This window comes from Marmota flaviventris, chromosome 10 (assembly GCF_047511675.1).
Source record: "Marmota flaviventris isolate mMarFla1 chromosome 10, mMarFla1.hap1, whole genome shotgun sequence".
Taxonomy (NCBI): domain Eukaryota; kingdom Metazoa; phylum Chordata; class Mammalia; order Rodentia; family Sciuridae; genus Marmota; species Marmota flaviventris.
In genome coordinates this window covers 96,883,104-96,901,114 of record NC_092507.1, presented here as the reverse complement: position 1 = coordinate 96,901,114, position 18,011 = coordinate 96,883,104, and positions in this window count along the sequence as shown.

The window sequence follows — 18,011 nt, the reverse complement described above, 5'->3', positions numbered from 1 at the left end:
CTATTTCCATTTACCCATTTAGGTCAAAATGAAGTGAGACATTAAAAACAAACTATTCCCAACAGCAAACCATTGAACAGAGAAGACCCAAAACTGGGGCACATGGTAAGGCTAGGTAAAAGATAAATCTTCCCAGTATCAAAGAAAATTTGAACCAAAAAATTTCTAACCCTAACAGTAGCTCTAAAACTAGCCCTAACACTAACCATAACACTAACCCTTACCTGTTTAGAGAACCATTGATCCTAGATGTGCCAACCTTAGAGAGCCTAGTGGAGCAAGCTAAAAGATGCATACTGTGTAGTATCAAAAAAATCTGATCAAATCATTGAGAGACTTATTTCAATACATACATATTACTGTTTTTTCTTTTAAAGGGCTCTCAGATATGGTTTCTTTTTCATGCTTCAGCTTTGCCTACCTTCAAAAGAGAGAAACCAGAAAGTGCCCACTGAGAACTGATTTGTGAAGTTTCAAGCACCTCCTACCAACTCTGTTTGATTTGCAGCTCAATTTTCATTCACATCAATAAGCCATAATAAAGGAAAATCTTAAAATACAAACTTTTCCTGACAGAGAACCATTGAACTGAGAAAACCCAGCCTGTGGAGCATAGTAAGGGTAAGTAAAAGATGAATCTTGATCAATATCATATAAATTTTAAGAAAACTAAGGCCACGTTGGAGCTTTCTGTGCATATGGAAGGCTCGGCTGTGTGGTTGCTCCCAGCTCAGTCAGAAGTTGGAAGTCTTGTCTGTGCATGTGCTCTCTGCACAGAAGGAAGTCTCGGCTATGCATGTGCTCTGAGCTCAGATGGAAGTCTCAGCCACGCATGAGCTCTTAGTGCAGATGGAAGTGTTGGCTCTGGGTTTGCTCTCGGCTCAGAGGCAAGTCTCTCAGCCATGCAGGTGCTCTCGGCACAGAGGATAGGTAGCACAGAACACAGAAGCTTTGCTTGTGCATCACCAGACCAAGTTCTGGACACGGCCAAAGTTCACTCCAGTACCACCCACTTCACCAAACACCCTACACAGGTAACAGATGGAGTCCATCTTGGAAAATCTTACTCACCATCTATCAGTGGTCGTGGTAACCAGCTCAGTTCTTTGGCTGCTCAGGTGCCCGGTTTTCAACTCCCCTACCTCCAGCTGTGATAACTCAAGGTTTTTCTCACAACCTTTTTTTTTTTTTGGGGGGGGGGCGGTTCGAGGGCATATCTATCAATGCAGAACAGCAACTGTACAGGCACCTGGTTTTCAACTCAGAGTCTAAGATTAGGGAGGCTCCAGGTAGAAGGACAAGCTCTCTCAAACTGGCTACCTCCACCAACTGAGCACAGAGACTCAAGCTATGAATAGACAACTCCACCTACTGGAAGAAAACAGAGTTCTGATTGACTTTTCTATTCTCTCTCTTCTCATCTAGTCTCCTCTACCCTTCCCCCTCTGGCCCTCACAATCTCAAAATACGTGAAACCAAGAACTTTACTTTAAATTGGACTTTAAGAACAGAATCACCAGAATAGTTTAATATAGAGGAATTGCATAGGCCCTCCTCACCCGCCTTTATTTTATCTTATTTCCATTCTCCCTCTCTTTCTTTATTTCCTTGTTTTTCTTCTTTTTTTTCCTCCTTCTATATCACTTTCAACCTCCAAACTTTTACTATTTATACATAGGGTAATTTTATGAATACAGATAAGGAATTTGAATTTATAAATTCTTCCATAAATTAGCCCTGTCTATTCATTACAGTTCTCCGCCAATTTGCTAAGATAGATTAATCTTATACCCTCACTCAGTTCCCCATTAACATAGCATCCTACCCCTGACCATCAGTTCTCTATATACCACCAGAAATTTTATGTCTTTTATGAAACTAATGACTATCTTCTAAATAATAATTGAAGCAACATCTGTAGACATAGAATCTAAATATAAATGTATTTATAATGTTTAGGCTTAGGCTTTGGGTTAGGGTTAGATTTAGAATTAGGATTTGATCTATGGTTAGGGCTAGGACTAAGGATAGGGCAAGGGTTAGGACTAGGGTTAGGGCTAGGGTTAGGGTTATGGTAAGGGATAGGGTAAGAACTAGTGATAGGCTAGTGTGAGAGTTAGAGTTAGTCATAGGGCTAGGGATAGGGTTATGTTTCAGGATAGGGCTAAATTATGGCTAGGGTTAGTGTTAGGTTTAGACCTCAGGTTAGAGATAGAGTTAAGGTTTCATGTAGGGTAAGGGAGTGGGTTATAGCTAAGTTGAGGGCTAGGGCGAGGGTTAGTATTAGGGTAAGGGCTAGGGTTAGGGTTAGGGTTATGATTAAGGGTAGGCTTAGGGCTAGAATGAAGGCTAGTGTTTGTGTTAGGGTTAGGACTAGTATTAGGGCTAGGGCTAATGCCAACTATAGGGTTACAGTTAGGGACAGATTTAGTGTTAGGTTTATGGCTTGGTCCAGTGTAAGGGTCAGGTTTAGAGTAAGGGTTAGGTTTACATCTAGGGTTATTATTAGATTCAGGTTCAAGATTAGGGTTTAGTTTAGGTTAGAGATAAGTTTTAGTGCTCAAATAAGCATTAGGTTTATGGTTAAGGTTAATGACAGGGTTAGGTTTAGGGTTTAGATTTGGTTTAGTGTAATGGATAGGGTTAAGGTTAGGCCTAATGTTTAGCATAAATATTAGGGTTATCATTAAGGAAATGGATAGGGTTAGACCTAAGATTAGGGCTAGGGATATGTATAGGATTAGGGCTTTTTTTGGGTTAGGGTTAGGTTTAAATTTAGGGTTAAAGCTAGGATTAGGACTTGGATTAAGGCTAGGTTTGGGGCTAGGTTAGGGCTAGGGGTAAGTCTATGGGTAATGTACTAAGTAGGGTTATGATTAGCACTAGTTATAGGGTTATGGTTAGTGCTAGGTCTACTGTTATGGTTAGGTTTATGGTTATGACAATATTTAGAGCTAGCATTAGGGTTAGGTTCAGAGTCAGTGTCCATATTACATTTCAGGTTAGATTTAGGATTGGAATTAGAGGTAGGATTAGGACTAGGTGTAAGGTTAGGTTTTGGTTTAGGTTAAGGGTTAGGATTAGGGCTATGACTCGGTTTTGTTTTATGACTAGTGGAAGGGTCAGGTCTAGTTTTAGAATTAGTATTAGGGATAGGGCTAGTGTTAGTATGAGGTTTAGGCTTAGGTTTAGGGTTAGATTTAGAGTTAAGTTTAGATTTAGGGTTTGAGCTAAGGTGAAGGATAGGGCTAGGGTTAGGCCTAAGTTTAGGGCTAGGTTTAGGATGATGATAAGGGATTGGGTTAGAACTCTGTATAGGGCCAGGACGAGAGTTAGAGTTAGTCTTAGGGCAAGGGTTAGTGTTAGGGTTAGGCCTAGGGTTAGGGCTAGGGTTAATGTTAAGTTTAGGGTTAGGTTTAAGTTTTGGGTTAGAGTTGGGATTACAAATAGTTTTATGGCTAGGGTGAGAATTATAATTACGGTAAGAGTTAGGTTTATGATTAAGGTGAAGTTTATGGTATGCAGTGGGCTAAGGTTTGTGTTATGATTAGGACTAGGATTAGAGCTCGGGAAAAAGTCAGGTCTAGGGTTACATTTATTGACAGTTTATTGTTAGGTTTATAGCTAGGTCTATTTTAAGGGTTAGGTTTATGGTTAGGGTCAAGTTTAGAGCTAGGGTTCTTATTAGAGTTAGGGTCAGGTTTAGGGTTTTTGTTAGGTTGAGGTTTCGGTTTAAGTCTCAAATTAGCATTATTGTTAAGGATAGGGTAATGATAGTTTAGTTTTAGGGTTCAGGCTAAGTGTAGGTTAATGGATAGGGTTAGGGTTAGGGATAGGATTAGGGTTTGGCCTAGGGTTTGCATAAGTGTTAGGGTTATCATTAGAGTAATGGTTAGGTTAGAGCTAGGGTTACGGCTAGGGTTATGAAAAGGATTAAGTCTAGTCTTAGGTTTAGGTTAGGTTTAGGGGTATGTTTAGGATTAGGAATAGCTTTAGGGTTAAAGCTACGGAAGGCCTTGGTTTAGTGCTAGGTTTTGTGATAGGTTAGGGCTACAGCTAATGTAAGAAATTGTTATGATTCAGGCTAGTTTTATGGTTAATATTAGGGCTAGGTATAGTTTTAGGGTTAGGTTTAGTGTTGGGGTGGTGTTTGGAGCTAGGGTTACTGTTAGTGTCAGGGTCAGTGTTCAGGTTAGTGTTATAGTTATAATTAAAGCCAGAATTAGGTCTAGGAAAAGAGTTAATGTTTGGCTGAGGCAAAGTGTTATTCTTAGGGCTATGTCTATGGTTTTCATTAAGTCTAGGGTTCAAGTTATAACTAGATTTAGGATTACGTTTAGGTCTAGGGCTTGTGTTAGGGTTAGGTTTAGGTATAAGGTTACTGGAAGGGCTACTGTTAGGGTTTAGTTTGGGGTTAGGTTCAGGTTTAGACTTGTGATTAGTGTTAGGGTCAGAAAATGGGTCACAGTTAGGGTTAGGACTTGGGTTATGGTTAGAGCTATAATGAGTGCTAGGTTTAGGACTAGAAATAGGGTTAGAGTTTGTGTTAGGTTAAGGATTATGGTTAGCATTAGGGTTAGGGTTAGGCTTAGGGTAAGCGATAGGGTTAGAGCTATTGTGAGGGCTTGGATTAGGGCAAGGGTTAGGGTTAAAGCTAGGTTTAGGGCTCGGATTAGGGCTAGTTTGTGTTCAGTTTAGGGAAAGGCAATGGCTAATGAAGAACTAGGGTTACAATTAGGGTGAATTTTGGTGTTATGGTTAGGGGTTAAACCTGTAATGTTAGGATTAGGTTTAAAGTTAGGGAGATATTTAGAGCGAGTGTTAGTGTTAAGTTAATAGTCAGGGTCAGAGTTTGTTTTAGAGTTAGGGTTATTACTCGAAATAAGTCTAGCGTTACTGGAAGGGTTTGGTCTAAGGTTAGGGTGGTGTTCAGAGCTAGGGTATGTGTTAGGATATGAGTCAGAGTCAGGGTTTTTATTAAGGTTAAGTTTAGGACTCGAATTAGGGCTAGGGTTAGGTCTAGGGTAGTATTAGCATTTGGTGTAAGTTAAGGATTAGTGTTAGGGCTATTACTCGGTTTTGTTTTACTCTTAGGGTCAGGGTTAGGGCTAGTTTCATGATTAGTGTTAGTGTTAGTGCTGGTATTAATGTTAGTTTAGGGTTAGTGTTGGAGTTAGAGTTAGATGTAGGGTTAGGAGTAGGAGTAAGTATTAGGCAAGTATTATGGCTAGGTTTATGGCTATGTTTAGGGCTAGGGTTAGGGTAAGTTAAGGGATAAGATTAGAAGTAGGGATTGGGCTAGTGTGAGAACCAGAGTTAGTCTTAGGGCTATGTTTAGCATTAGAAATAGGGATAGGGTTAAATAAGGGCTAGGATTAGGGCTAGGGTTAGTGGTCAGCTTAGGTATAGTGTTAGGGTTAGGGTTAGGATTATGTTTAGGGTAAGGGATGGTGCTATATCTAGGTTTAATGGGAGGGTGAGGGTTAAAATTAGGTTAGTGCTATGATTAAGGTTAGGGTTATGATTAGGGCTAGATTTAGGGCTAGGATGAGGGCTAGGGTTTTTTTTAAGTTTAGGTCTAGGATTAGGGCTAGGGCTAATATCAGGTCTTAGGTTATGGTTAAAGATAGTTTTAGTGTTAGGTTTATGGCTAAATGTAGTGTAAGACTTAGTTTTAGGGTTAGGGTCAGGTTTAGAGCTAGGACTATTTTGGCAGTCAGTGTCTTGGTTAGGGTTTGGGATAGGTTAAGTTTTAAAGTTAGGGCTCAAATTAGCATTAGGGTTAGTGTTAGGTTAATGATAGGGTGAGGTTTAAAGTCTATGTTTGGATTAAGGTAATGTATAGGGTTAGGATTAGGGATAGGGTTAGGTTTAGGACTAGGTTTAGAATTAGAGTTAGAATTAAGTTTATGGCAATGGATAGGGATAGAGCTAAGGTTAGGGCTAGGGTTATGTTTATGATTAGGTATTATGTTATGGTTAGGTTTAGGGTTAAAACTTGGGTTGTGGCTCGGATGAGGCCTAGTTTATGTGTTAAGTTAGTGCTAGAGTTAGGGTTATGGCTAATGTAAGTTCCAGGGTTATGTTTAGGGCTAAATTTAGGGTTAGGGTTAGGGCTATGACTAGTGTTAGGTTTATGTTTATGTTTTGGGTTATGTTTAGAGCTAGGGTTAGTGTTATGGTCAGAGTCAGGGTCAGGGTTAGTTTTAGGGTTCTGATTAAAACTAAAATTAGGGCTACATTTAGGGTAAGTGTTTGGTTTAGTGTAAGGCTTAGGGCTAGGGTTATTGTTCAGTTTTTGTTTGTTTGTTTGTTTGTTTGTTTGTTTTTAGGGCTAGCGTTAGGGCTAGTTTCAGGATTAGCATTAGGGTTAGGGCTAGTTTGAGAGTTAGAGTTAGTTATAGGGTTAAAATTAGATTTAGGGTTTGTGATGAGGTTAAATTAGGAGTAGGATTACTTTGGCATTCTTATTGGGCTGATTTTTGTACTGAACAAGTGGAAAGGAATAGAAAACAAAATTTACAGAACCCAGTAGAAATGTTTTTAGGAACGGGTGAATTTGCTATTTTGGAAAGACAGTTAATTTATGAATTTGTATTGTAAGATCAGATAACTGACTATGCTAAACGTGCCTGGAATCAAATAGTCTCCAAGGACCAATCCAATTTAGATCTTACAAAAGTCAAACAGTGTGCCAGTAAGCCGTATTCGGATTTTGTAGCCCGATTGTATCAGACAGTAAATAGGTCTATTGGAGACCCAGGGGCATGCAAGTTTATTGTTAAGCAATTGGAATTTGAAAATGCGAATAAATAAATAAATGTTCTTAGACCGCATCATAAAAATGGAACAGTTTCTGAGTTTATATGCTTGTGTTCTGAGATCGATTCCACCCATTTGCAGACAGTAACGCTAGCCGCAGCACTGAAAGAAACCCTAAAACCGAAAAAAAATTAGTACAGAATCCCCGTGAAAGATGCTGTCTCTGCGGGAGAAATAATCATTTTGCGCATGAATGTCACAAGCATAATTTTAAGTTCAGGGATCCATTTACTATTGATAATAGATATTGCAGGACTCAACCCCATGTGGCGGATCAAGATGGCATGGATGAGCCTGCCTTCTTGTTATCATTTCCGCCTGACCAGAACACAAACTTCCGGTTGGCCCTCCCCCAGGCCAAGAATGAGGAATTAGATGATGGTCGCACAATTTGATGTCATCGCGCTGACCATGGGGCCGCCATCTTTATTTTACCGGAGCAGAACAGTTTCCGTACAAACCTCTATTGATTTTCAAAAGCTTTTAAGAGATATTAATTGGCTGAGGCTATTCTTAAAACTAACTACTTCTGTGTTAAGTCCTTTATTTCATATATTACAAGGAAATCCTCCTCCAATCTCTCCATGTCAGCTGACCTTAGAGGCTAGAACAGCCTTAAAAACGGTTGAAAATGCAATTTAAAATACACAAATTACTAGAGTTGATCCTAAGGAAATAGTGTATTTATTAATATTTCCAACTGAGCATACCCCAACAGGAGCCATATGGCAAAGTTTAGGAGTAATTGAGTGGATTTATTTATCCCACTCCCCTCAAAAAACATTTATTCCTTTTCATGACTCTATTGCTCAATTAGTAATTAAAGGTAGAACTAGGATTTTACAATTAATTGGATCTGAGCCTGATATCATAATTATTCCATTTTCTTTTCAACAGACTAATGGCTTTTTCAAACTTCTAGCTTATGGCAGATAGCTTTTGCTGATTTTCCTGGCCAGTATCATGCTGTTTTTGTTACCATTGCTCTGTAGTATAGTTTGAAATCTGGTATTGCTATGCCGCCTGATTCACACTTCCTGCTTGGAGTTGCTTTTGCTATTCTGGGTCTTTTATTTTTCCATATGAATTTCATGATTACTTTATCTATTTCTATAAGAAATGCCATTGGGATTTTGATTGGCATTGCATTAAACCTATAGAGAACTTTTGGTAATAATCGCCATTTTGATGATGTTAGTTCTGCCTATCCATGAACAGGGTATATTTTCCATCTTCTAAGATCTTCTTTTATTTCTCTCTTTAGGGTTCTGTAGTTTTCATTGTATAAATCTTTCACCTCTTTTGTTAGGTTGATTCCCAAGTATTTTATTTTTTTGAGGATATTGTGAATGGGATGTTTTTCCTCATTTCCATTTCAGAAGTTTTGTCGCTGATATACAGAAATGCCTTTGATTTATGCATGTTGATTTTATATCCTGCCACTTTGCTGAATTCATTTATTAGTTCTAGTAGTTTCTTTGTAGACCCTTTTGGGTCTTCTAGATATAGAATCATGTCTTCCACAAATATGATAATTTAAGTTCTTCTTTTCCTATTTTTTTGCGTTTAATTTCTTTCATCTGTCTAATTGCTCTGGCCAGTGTTTTGAGAACTATATTGAATAGAAGTGGTAATAGAGGGCATCCCTGTCTTGTTCCAGGTTTTAGAGGGAATGCCTTCAATTTTTCTCCATTCACAATGATGCTATCCTGAGGCTTAGCATAGATAGCTTTTACAATGTTGAGGTAAGTTCCTGTTATCCCTAGTTTTTCTAATGTTTTGAACATAAAGGGATGCTGTACTTTGTTGAATGCTTTTTCTGCATCTATCGAGATGATTATATGGTTCTTATCTTTAAGTCTATTAATGTGGTGAATAACATTTATTGATTTCCGTATGTTGAACCATCCTTACATCCCAGGGATGAATCCTACTTGATCATGGTGCACAATTTTTTTGATGTGCTTTTGTATCCGATTCACAAGAATTTTATTAAGGATTTTTGCATCCAGGTTTATTAGAGATATTGGTCTGTAGTTTCCTTTCTTTGAGGTGTCTTCCTCTGGTTACAGAATCAGGGTGATTTTGGTCTCATAGAATGAATTGGAAGAGCTCCCTCTTTTTCTATTTCCTGAAATAATTGGAAAAGTATTGGTATTAATTCTTCTTTAAAGGTTTTGTAAAACTCCTCTGTATACCCATCCAGTCCTGGGCTTTTCTTGGTTGGTAGTCTTTTGATTGCTTCTTCTATTTCATCCATTGATATTGGTCTTTTCAAATTGTGTGTATCTTCCTGACTCAGTCTGGGCAAATCATATGACTTAAGAAATTTATCGATGTCTTCACTATCTTCTATTTTATTAGATTTTAGGTTTTCAAAATGATTTCTAATTGTCTTCTGTTTTTTTGTATCATCTGTTGTGATATTGCCTTTTTCATCCTGTATGTTAGTAATTTGAGTTCTCTCTCTTCTTCTCTTTGTTAGCATGGCTAAGGGTCTGTTGATCTTATTTATTTTTTGAAGAACCAAGTTTTAGTTTTACAATTTTTTCAATAGTTTCTTTTGTTTCAATTTCGTTGATTTCCTCTCTGATTTTAATTATTTCATGCCTTCTGCTACATTTGCTGTTGGTTTGCTCGTCCTTTTCTAGGGCTTTGAGATGAAGTTTGAGCTCATTTATTTGTTGTTTTTTTTTTCTTTTTTCTTTTTTTGAGGAATGAACTCCAGGCAATGAATTTCCCTTTTAAAACTGCTTTCATTGTGTCCCATAGATTCCGATATGTTGTGTCTGTATTTTCATTTATCTCTAAGAATTTTTTGATTTCCTCCTTTATGTCTTCTGTAACCCATTGATCATTCAGTAACATATTGTTCATTTTCCATGTGATGTAGGATTTTTCCTTCCTTCTTTTATCATTGATTTCCAGCTTCATTCCATTATGATCACATAAAATGCATGGTATTATCTCCACCCCTTTATATTTACTGAGGGTTGACCTATGACATAATATATGGTCTATTTTTGAGAAGGATCCATGTGCTCCTGAGAAAAAAGTATATCCACTTGATGATGGTTGATATATTCTATATATGTCAGTTAAGTCTAGGTTATTGATTGTGATACTGAGTTCTACAGTTTCTTTATTCAACTTTTGTTTGGAGGATCAGTCCAATGGTTAGAGAGGTATGTTGAAGTCACCCATAATTATTGTGTTGTTGTCTATTTGATTCTTGAACTTGAGGAGAGTTTGTTTTATGAATGTCGCAGCATCCTTATTTGGTGCATAAATATTGATAATTTTTATGTCTTGTTGGTGAATGGTTCCTTTTAACAGTATATAATGTCCTTCCTTTTCCCTTTTGATTAACTTAGTCTTGAAGTCGATATTATTCAATATGAGGATGGCCACCCCTGCTTGTTTACGAAGACCGTGTGCATTGTATATTTTTTCCCAACCTTTCACCTTCAGCCTGTGTATGTCTTTTCCAATCAGATGTGTCTCCTGGAGGCAGCATATTGTTGGATTTGTTTTTTTTTAATCCATGTTACCAGCCTATGTTGCTTAATTGGAGAGTTTAAGCCATTAACGTTTAGAGTTACTATTGATATATGCTTTGTACTTCCAGCCATGTTTGATTATTTATCCTTTTTTTTAATTTAGTTTGTTTCTCCATGATTAGCTTTCCCCCTGCACTCTGTCTTTACTGAGGTACTTCCCACTGTTGGTTTTTGTTATTGTTTTACATTTCTTCCTCGTGTAGTGTTTTACTCAAGATGCTTTGCAATGCTGGTTTTCTGGCTGCAAATTCTTTTAACTTTTGTTTATCATGAAAGATTTTTATTTTGTTGTCGTACCTGAAGTTTAATTTTGCTGGATACAAAATTCTTGGTTGGCATCCATTTTCTTTCAGTGTTTGAAATACATTGTTCCTGGATCTTCTCGCTTTCAGCCTCTGTGATGAAAAATCCGTTGTTTTACCTTATTGGTTTACCACTGAATGCAATCTGCGTCCTTTCTCTTGTAGCTTTTAATATTTTCTCTTTGTTCTGTATGTTGGATATCTTCATAACATTGTGTCTTGGCGTTGGTCTACTGTGATTTTGTATGCTCGGTGTCCTGTATGCATCTACAATTTGTATATCCATTTCCTTTTTTATTTCTGGAAAGTTTTCTATAATTATTTTATTCAGCAGGTTGCTCATTACCTTGGTTTGAACCTCTATACCTTCCTCTATCCCGATTACTCTCAAGTTTGTTTTTTTATGTTATCCCATATCTCTTGGATATTTTACTCATGATTTTTTACCAGCCTTTCTGAGTTGGCTAGACTCTTTTCAAGATGATGTATTTTGTCTTCATTATCTGACTTTCTGGCTTCTACTTGCTCCACTCTGTTAGTGATACTCTCATTTGAGTTTTTAATTTGGTTTATAGTTTCCTACATTTCTAGAATGATTGTTTGATTTTTTTTATAATCTCTATCTCCTGATAAAAATGCTTATTTGCTTCTTTTATCTGTTTATGTATTTCATTTTCAATGTGTTCTTTCACTGTTTGAATTTGCTGTCTCATATCCTCTTTAAGATTCCATTCCATCTGTCTGAGTTCTTTATTTGACCATTTTTCTGATGCCGCTAGGTCCTCCTGAATATTTAGGCTGTCCTGCATTGTTTGTACTCCTTTTCTTCCTTGCTTTTTCATGCTGCTCATGTTACTTCTTGTTCTGTTTGAGTGCTGAGTTACAGTTTACTCCTATAAATTTATTTGATGCTTGGGAGGAAAGGTATTAGAAGGGAAGGGAAGAAGTCACTAAAGATAATGACAGTAAGCAGGTAGAATTCAAGGAAGGGGGGATAAGGAAATTGAAAAGAAATTAAAGGACAAAAGAAAAAAATTAGAAAATAAAAAAGAAAAACAATTAAAAAAATAATCAAAAAAATAAAATAAAAAAATAAAAAAAATATTTTAAAAATTTAAAAATAAAAAAAATGAATATGAAAAAAAACCCATATAATAAAGAAAAAAAATTGAATAAATGCAGTCTTAGAGTTTGATTAACTTCTCTTCCAGCAGGTGGAGCTGTGCCCACCAGGCCAAGCTTCTCCTCTCAATAAGCAGGAACCATTCACTGTGCAGCACCTCCTCCTCCCAGACTGGGCAGTTCTCCAATCCTGGGTGCCTAGGGCCTTCTCTTGTGTCTACTCACTTCCCCACTTTTCCTCAAGCCAGTCCCTGCTCACCGGTGACGCTGACCACAATACTGGCTACATGCCAGGTCTGCCGCTCCCGGGAGCCCTATTTTCTTGAACGACTGGGCACACTCTCCCTGTTTGCCATTCCCTCAGACTCTAAGTTTGTGGAGCTTGGGGCTGAGAACCCTCAGTGAATTTGGCTTGCCCTCCTGTAGCCACGCCCCCGGTAGCTGGTGCAAGAGACCTCAGTTGTCAGCACTGGTGGGAGCGGTAGCTGGGGGTTCTGCGCTGCAGGTCCCGTGCTGATCCTGATTCCCTTGGTGTGACTATCATGCTCACAGGAGTGCTGGGAGGGGCCCTTACGGGAGAGCTGGGAGGGGCCCTTAAGATTTCCCTGCTGTGTGTAGAGGGAGGGCTAGGGGATTACACACCTGTCGTCGCTGGTTTCAATTAAGTTATGTCCTGAACCGCATTCTGGTGACGTCAGTTCTCTGCCATGGTGGAATCCCATGCAAATGGCGACAGTTCGTTCCCTTTGCTGGGTGAGCAATGCAATGGGTGGGTCCTGACTGGCTCTCCCAAGCCCCATCTCAATCCTTTGGCCAATATCTATGAAGGCTCGGTTGGTATTAACCTCCACAGGTTCAGAAGGTCTTACCAGTTGTTTCAGTGGGATTATTTAGTGCTGAGTCACACTGGTTTGTCTGAGAGACGCATGCAAACGGGAGCTTGAATTCAGCTGATCTGGGCTCGGTGTGTGTTCTGAGAGGCCCAGACTGTTTGCCCCAGATCCATGTCAGCTCAGCATTGCCTAGTGATCCATGTCTGAAGATGACTCAAAGCTGGCAGGGTTTAAGAACAAAACTGAGATTCAAAATGAGCTCTGATTGGCTGGATTTCTGGGCTGTTCCAGCCTCTTTGTGGCCTGAGAGAGGGAGAGCTTCTACTGAGTGTTCTGCTCTTAGCTGTTGGACAGAAGGAGCCGGGGGTGGTAGGAGGAGCAGGAACTGAGGGAGGAAGGTGGAGGAGAGGGGATAGGAGATCACATAGCAGCAGCAGTGGCAGTGGGAGGAGGAGGAGGAAATGAAGGAGGAGGCTGCTTCTGTGGCAGCTGCTGAGGATGCTCTGGCAAGAGGCAGGTCTGGACCCCAGTCTTGATGGTAGCAACAGTAATTGCCCTGCTGGGCTGTCAGGTAAAGGGGAATCAGATAGACACTTACTAGACATATTTCCCAGATCCACTTCTGGTACACTCACCTGTGTGGACTGGAGAGTCTATTTCAGTATTTACTAATGGCTCATTCATGATGGGAGGATTTACAGATACTCATATTACTCCCAATCATGTGACTAGATTTAATTATTCTGGCTACAGTGCCCAATTACCTTTGTGTTGGTCCCACAATAAACATGCTGGCTGTCTAAAAGTATCATTCAAGGAAAAGACAGCAATTGGTAGATCTAGACTGACAAATTATTCTATTTATGGAGACTTAAAACCTTATGCTAGATCAGTAATTAAGATGGGACTTTAACATAACAAGCCAGTCATTTCTGCAAAACCTCCACAGATACCCCACTGTCCAAATAGTTCTACAATTGATATTGGCACTTTTCCTAGATGGATGGACTGTGTAAATACTTTTCCTGTACAACATAAGGTGTCTAAAGATAGTGGGTATGTTTTATACTGGTCTCCAAGAATTGATAAGAGACAATTATGAGAAAATTCTGCTATGACCCCTACAGGATTTGTTAATAATATTTTGACTTACAGTGAGGGTGGTATTCAAAATGATGTTTGGTGCTTAATTGGTGCCTCAGAATTCTTATATTTTACAGACAAGCCTTTACCAAAATTTGTTGGCAAGAACTGTAAGGAGGGATCTTTCTGTGGCTTATGAGCCTGTGTCCAATCTTCTAATGTTTTAATTATTGGAAATGTAAAAGTTAAATGGATAGATTACAGATATGTTGTCACATGTAACAAATGTAACCTAACCAATTGTATTACTAGGTATAATGGAGGAAAAGGAGTGCTGACACTTCATCAGCCCTCTATTGTTTTATTACCTGCTAATATTTCAGAGCCATGGCATGCTGATACTGGTTTACAAGTCTTGCAGCAAATTCTTGCCCAGCTAGCAAGACCTAAACGTGCTATTGGAATTATAATTGTTGGTGTTTTGTCATTAGTCTCTTTTATTGCATCCACTCTTTCTGCATCTCTGACATTGTCTCATAATATTCAGCATGCAAAATTTCTTAATAATTTAGCTCAAAATACTTCCAAGGCTCTGCATCATCAAGTCAATATTGATGAAAGGATTGAGACTAAATTAAATGCCTTAGAGACGACTGTTATAGACATAGGTAATGAAATTTCAGCTTTAAAATTTAAAGAACGGCTTAAATGCCACACAAATTATAAATATGTGTGTGTTACAGCTTCCAAGTACAATGCTTCTCTCTGGGATTGGGAGAAGGTTAAAAACCATTTGTTAGGTATTTGGCAAAATAAAAATAATAGCTTGGATCTTCTGGAACTTCATCACCATATCCAAGACATTCAAAATAATAGAGCTGATTTTTCGGATCCTTCTTCTTTGGCTAACCAAATATTGAAGGAGTTAAATGGATTTAAGCCTGGAAATATTCTTAAACACTCGGCTTGGTACATTATTGGATTGTTCTCCTTGCTGTTAATTCTCTTTTGTGTTGTAATTATAGGATTGTGAGTCTTCAGAACAAGAATGCAGAAACTCGAAAGAGTGAACCACCGCCTCATTTTTAAGAGAAAAAAAGGAGAATATGTGGGAAGCCATTCTTGCACGTGATTGGGCACCTCCCTGATTGGGTGTGAGGCATTTTGGCCAAGCTGTGTCGGAGCTAATCCCCGCCCTCTCCATGTGTGAGAGCCTGTCCTTGTGGGGGTGTGACTGACCACTGACCCTGAGACCAATCACTGACACTGACCTTGGAATTCTTCCCCCCTCGACCTTCATTGGATGGAATTTTCCCCTGAATTTCTTTTTCCCCAATAAAAGGCCACTCCCTGGTGTGCTCTCTCTCTCTCCTGCTAGTCCTGAGTAAGCCTTGCTGCCCCACCAGGTGGTTCGAGGTGAGAACCAGAGGGGAGAGCCGTTTCGGACCTGGTCATAGAAAAAGGTAATTGATCCTGTGTGTTTATTTTGATCTCACTAGTTAACTTCTATGCTATGAACCTCTTTAATGAAACCAGCATGCTGGTTGCCTGGTGGACTAGGGTTAGTGTTTAGCTTAGGCCTAGTGATAGGGATAGGGTTAGGTTTAAGTTTAGGATAAAGAATGGTGTTATAGCTAGGTTTAGTCATAGTGTGTGGGTTAGAGTTAGGGTTAGGGCTAGGGTTGGAGTTAGGGTTATGATTAAGGGTAGGTTTAGGGCTAGGATGAGGGATAGTGTTCGTTTTAGATTCAGGGCTAGGATTAGTGCTAGGTCTAATATCATGTGTAGCGTTATGGTTAAAGGTAGTTTCGAGTTAGGCTTTTGGCTACATCTAGTGTTAGGGTTAGGATTAGGGTAAGGGTCAGGTTTAGAGCTTGGGAAATTATTAGGATTAGAATTTGGCTTAGATAAGGATATAGGTTTATGGCTCAAATTAACATTAGGGTTACGGTTAGGGTATAGTTAGGGTTTGTTTTAAGGTTCAGGTTTGGATTAATGTAATTGATATGGTTAGCGTTAGTGATAGGGCTAGTGTTATGCTTAGGGTTAGCATTAGGGTAAGGGTTATGTTTAGGGTAATTTATATGGTTAGAACTAGCGTTATGGTAATGAATATGCCTTGAGTTAGGGTTAGAGTTAGTGTTAGAACTAGGTTTAGGTTTAGGTTTAGGGTTATCTTTAGCATAAAGGTTAGGTTTTGAGCTAGGGTTAGGGCTAGGTTTAGGGTTAGGTCTGGGGATAGGATTACAGTAGGTTTAGGGTTTGGGTGGTGTTTTGAACTAGGATGAGTTTTAGGATATAAGTAAAATTCAGGTTTATTTTTAAGGTTATAATTAGGACTGGAATTAGGGCTAGGGTTAGATCTCACTGTAGTTCTAGGGTTTGGTTTAAGTTAAGGTTAGTGTTAGGCCTATTGCTCGGTTTTGTTTTAGTGCTATGGTTAGGGTTAAGTCTAGTTTTATAATTAGTTTTAGGGTTAGGGCTATGGTTATGGTTAGGTTTAGAATTCAGGCTAGATTTTAGCCTAGGATTAGGGCTAGGTTTTGTGTTAGGTTTAGGGCAAGAATTAGGGCTAGGACTTATGTCAGGTCTAGGTTTATAGTTAGTGATATTTTTAGGATTAGGTTTATGGCTAGGTCAAATTAAAGTGTTGTGTTTAGGGTCAGATTAAGAGCTGGGTTATTATTAGGGTCAGGTTCAGGCTTTTGCTTTGGGTTAGGTTAAGGTTTAGGGTTAAGGCTCAAATTAGCATTAAGGTTAGAATTAGGTATAGGGTAATTGATGGTGTTAGGTTTAGGGTTAGGTTAGGTTTAAGGTAATGGATATGTTTAGGGTTTGTGATATGTTTAGGGTTAGGCCTAGAGTTAGCATTAGGGTTATGATTATCGTTAGGGTAATTTATAGGGTTAGACCTAGGGTTAGGGCTAGGATAATGGTTAGGATTAAGGCTAGTGTTAAGATTATGGCGAGATTTACACTTAGGATTATATTTAGGGTACAGTTTAGGGTTTGAGCTAGGATTTTTGCTATGGATAAGATTAATTTACAGTTTGGTCTAGGGTTGTGGTCATGGTTAGTGTAACGGTTAGGGCTAGGGTTATCATTAGGTTTAGGTTACATTTTTAGATGTCACATTAAATATAGGTTTAGGTTTAGGTTATGGTTAGGTTTAGGTTTAGGATTAGGGTTAGCATTTGAGCTAGCTTAGGTTTAGAGTTATGGTTAGGTTCACTGTTAGTTCTATGGTTAGGTTTATGTTTAGGATTAGGGTAGGTTTAGCTTTAGGTCTAGTGTTATCATTAGGGTTAAGTTTTGGGTAGAGTTCAAGCTAGTGTTAGGGCTTCAGTTAAGGTTAGGATTAGCACTGGGGTTAGGTTTAGAGTTAGACCTTGGGTTAGTGTTAGGGTTAGATTAAGTGTAAGGGTTAGGGATTGAGCTAGGTTTAGGGCTAGGTTGAGGGTTAGATTTACAGTCTGAGCTAGGGTAGGTTTAGGGTTAGCTTTAGGGCAAGGGTTAGCGTTAGTTTTAGGGTTATTGTTAATATAATGGATAGAATTAGTGCTAGTTTTTGAGCTATGGTTACAGTTAGGATAATTGCTAGAGTTAGGGTTATTTTTAGTGTTGGGCTAGAGATATTTTAGGGTAATATTTACTGTTTGAGCTAGGGTTAGGGATAGAAAAAGGGTTAGTGTTAGGGTTAGGGCTAGGATTAGGGTTAGAGTTATGCTATGGGTTCAGATTAGGGCTGTAATTAGGGCTAGGTTTTGTTAGAGGTTTAGGTCTAATGTTAGGTATATGGGTAATGTAAGAGCTAGAATTATGTTTATGGCTAGATTTAGAGTTCTTCTAGTATTATGGTTAGTTTTTGGGTTAGGATAAGGTTTATAGCTAGGGTTTTTGTTAAGGTAAGTGTCAGGGTTCAGGTTAGGATTAGGTTTAAGGTTAGGTCCAGAATGAGGAATAGGGTTAGGTCTATGGTTAGAGTTAGTGTTTGGTTTAGGTTAAGGAATATTGTTAGGGTTAGCATTATGGTTAGGATTAAGATTAAGGTAATGGATAGGGTTACAGCTCGGGTTAGGGCTAGGTTTTTGGTTAGGACTAAAGGTAGGTTTAGGTTTAGGTTTTGGGTTATGTCAGGGGTTACGGTTAGTGTTAGGTTTAGGGCATGTGTTAGAGCTAGAATTAGGATATGGTTAGGGTTAAAGGTATTCTTATGGCTCCAATTAGGAATAGGTTTTGGGTTAGGTTAGGGCTAGGTTTAGGGCTACAGCCAATGTAAGAACTAGGGT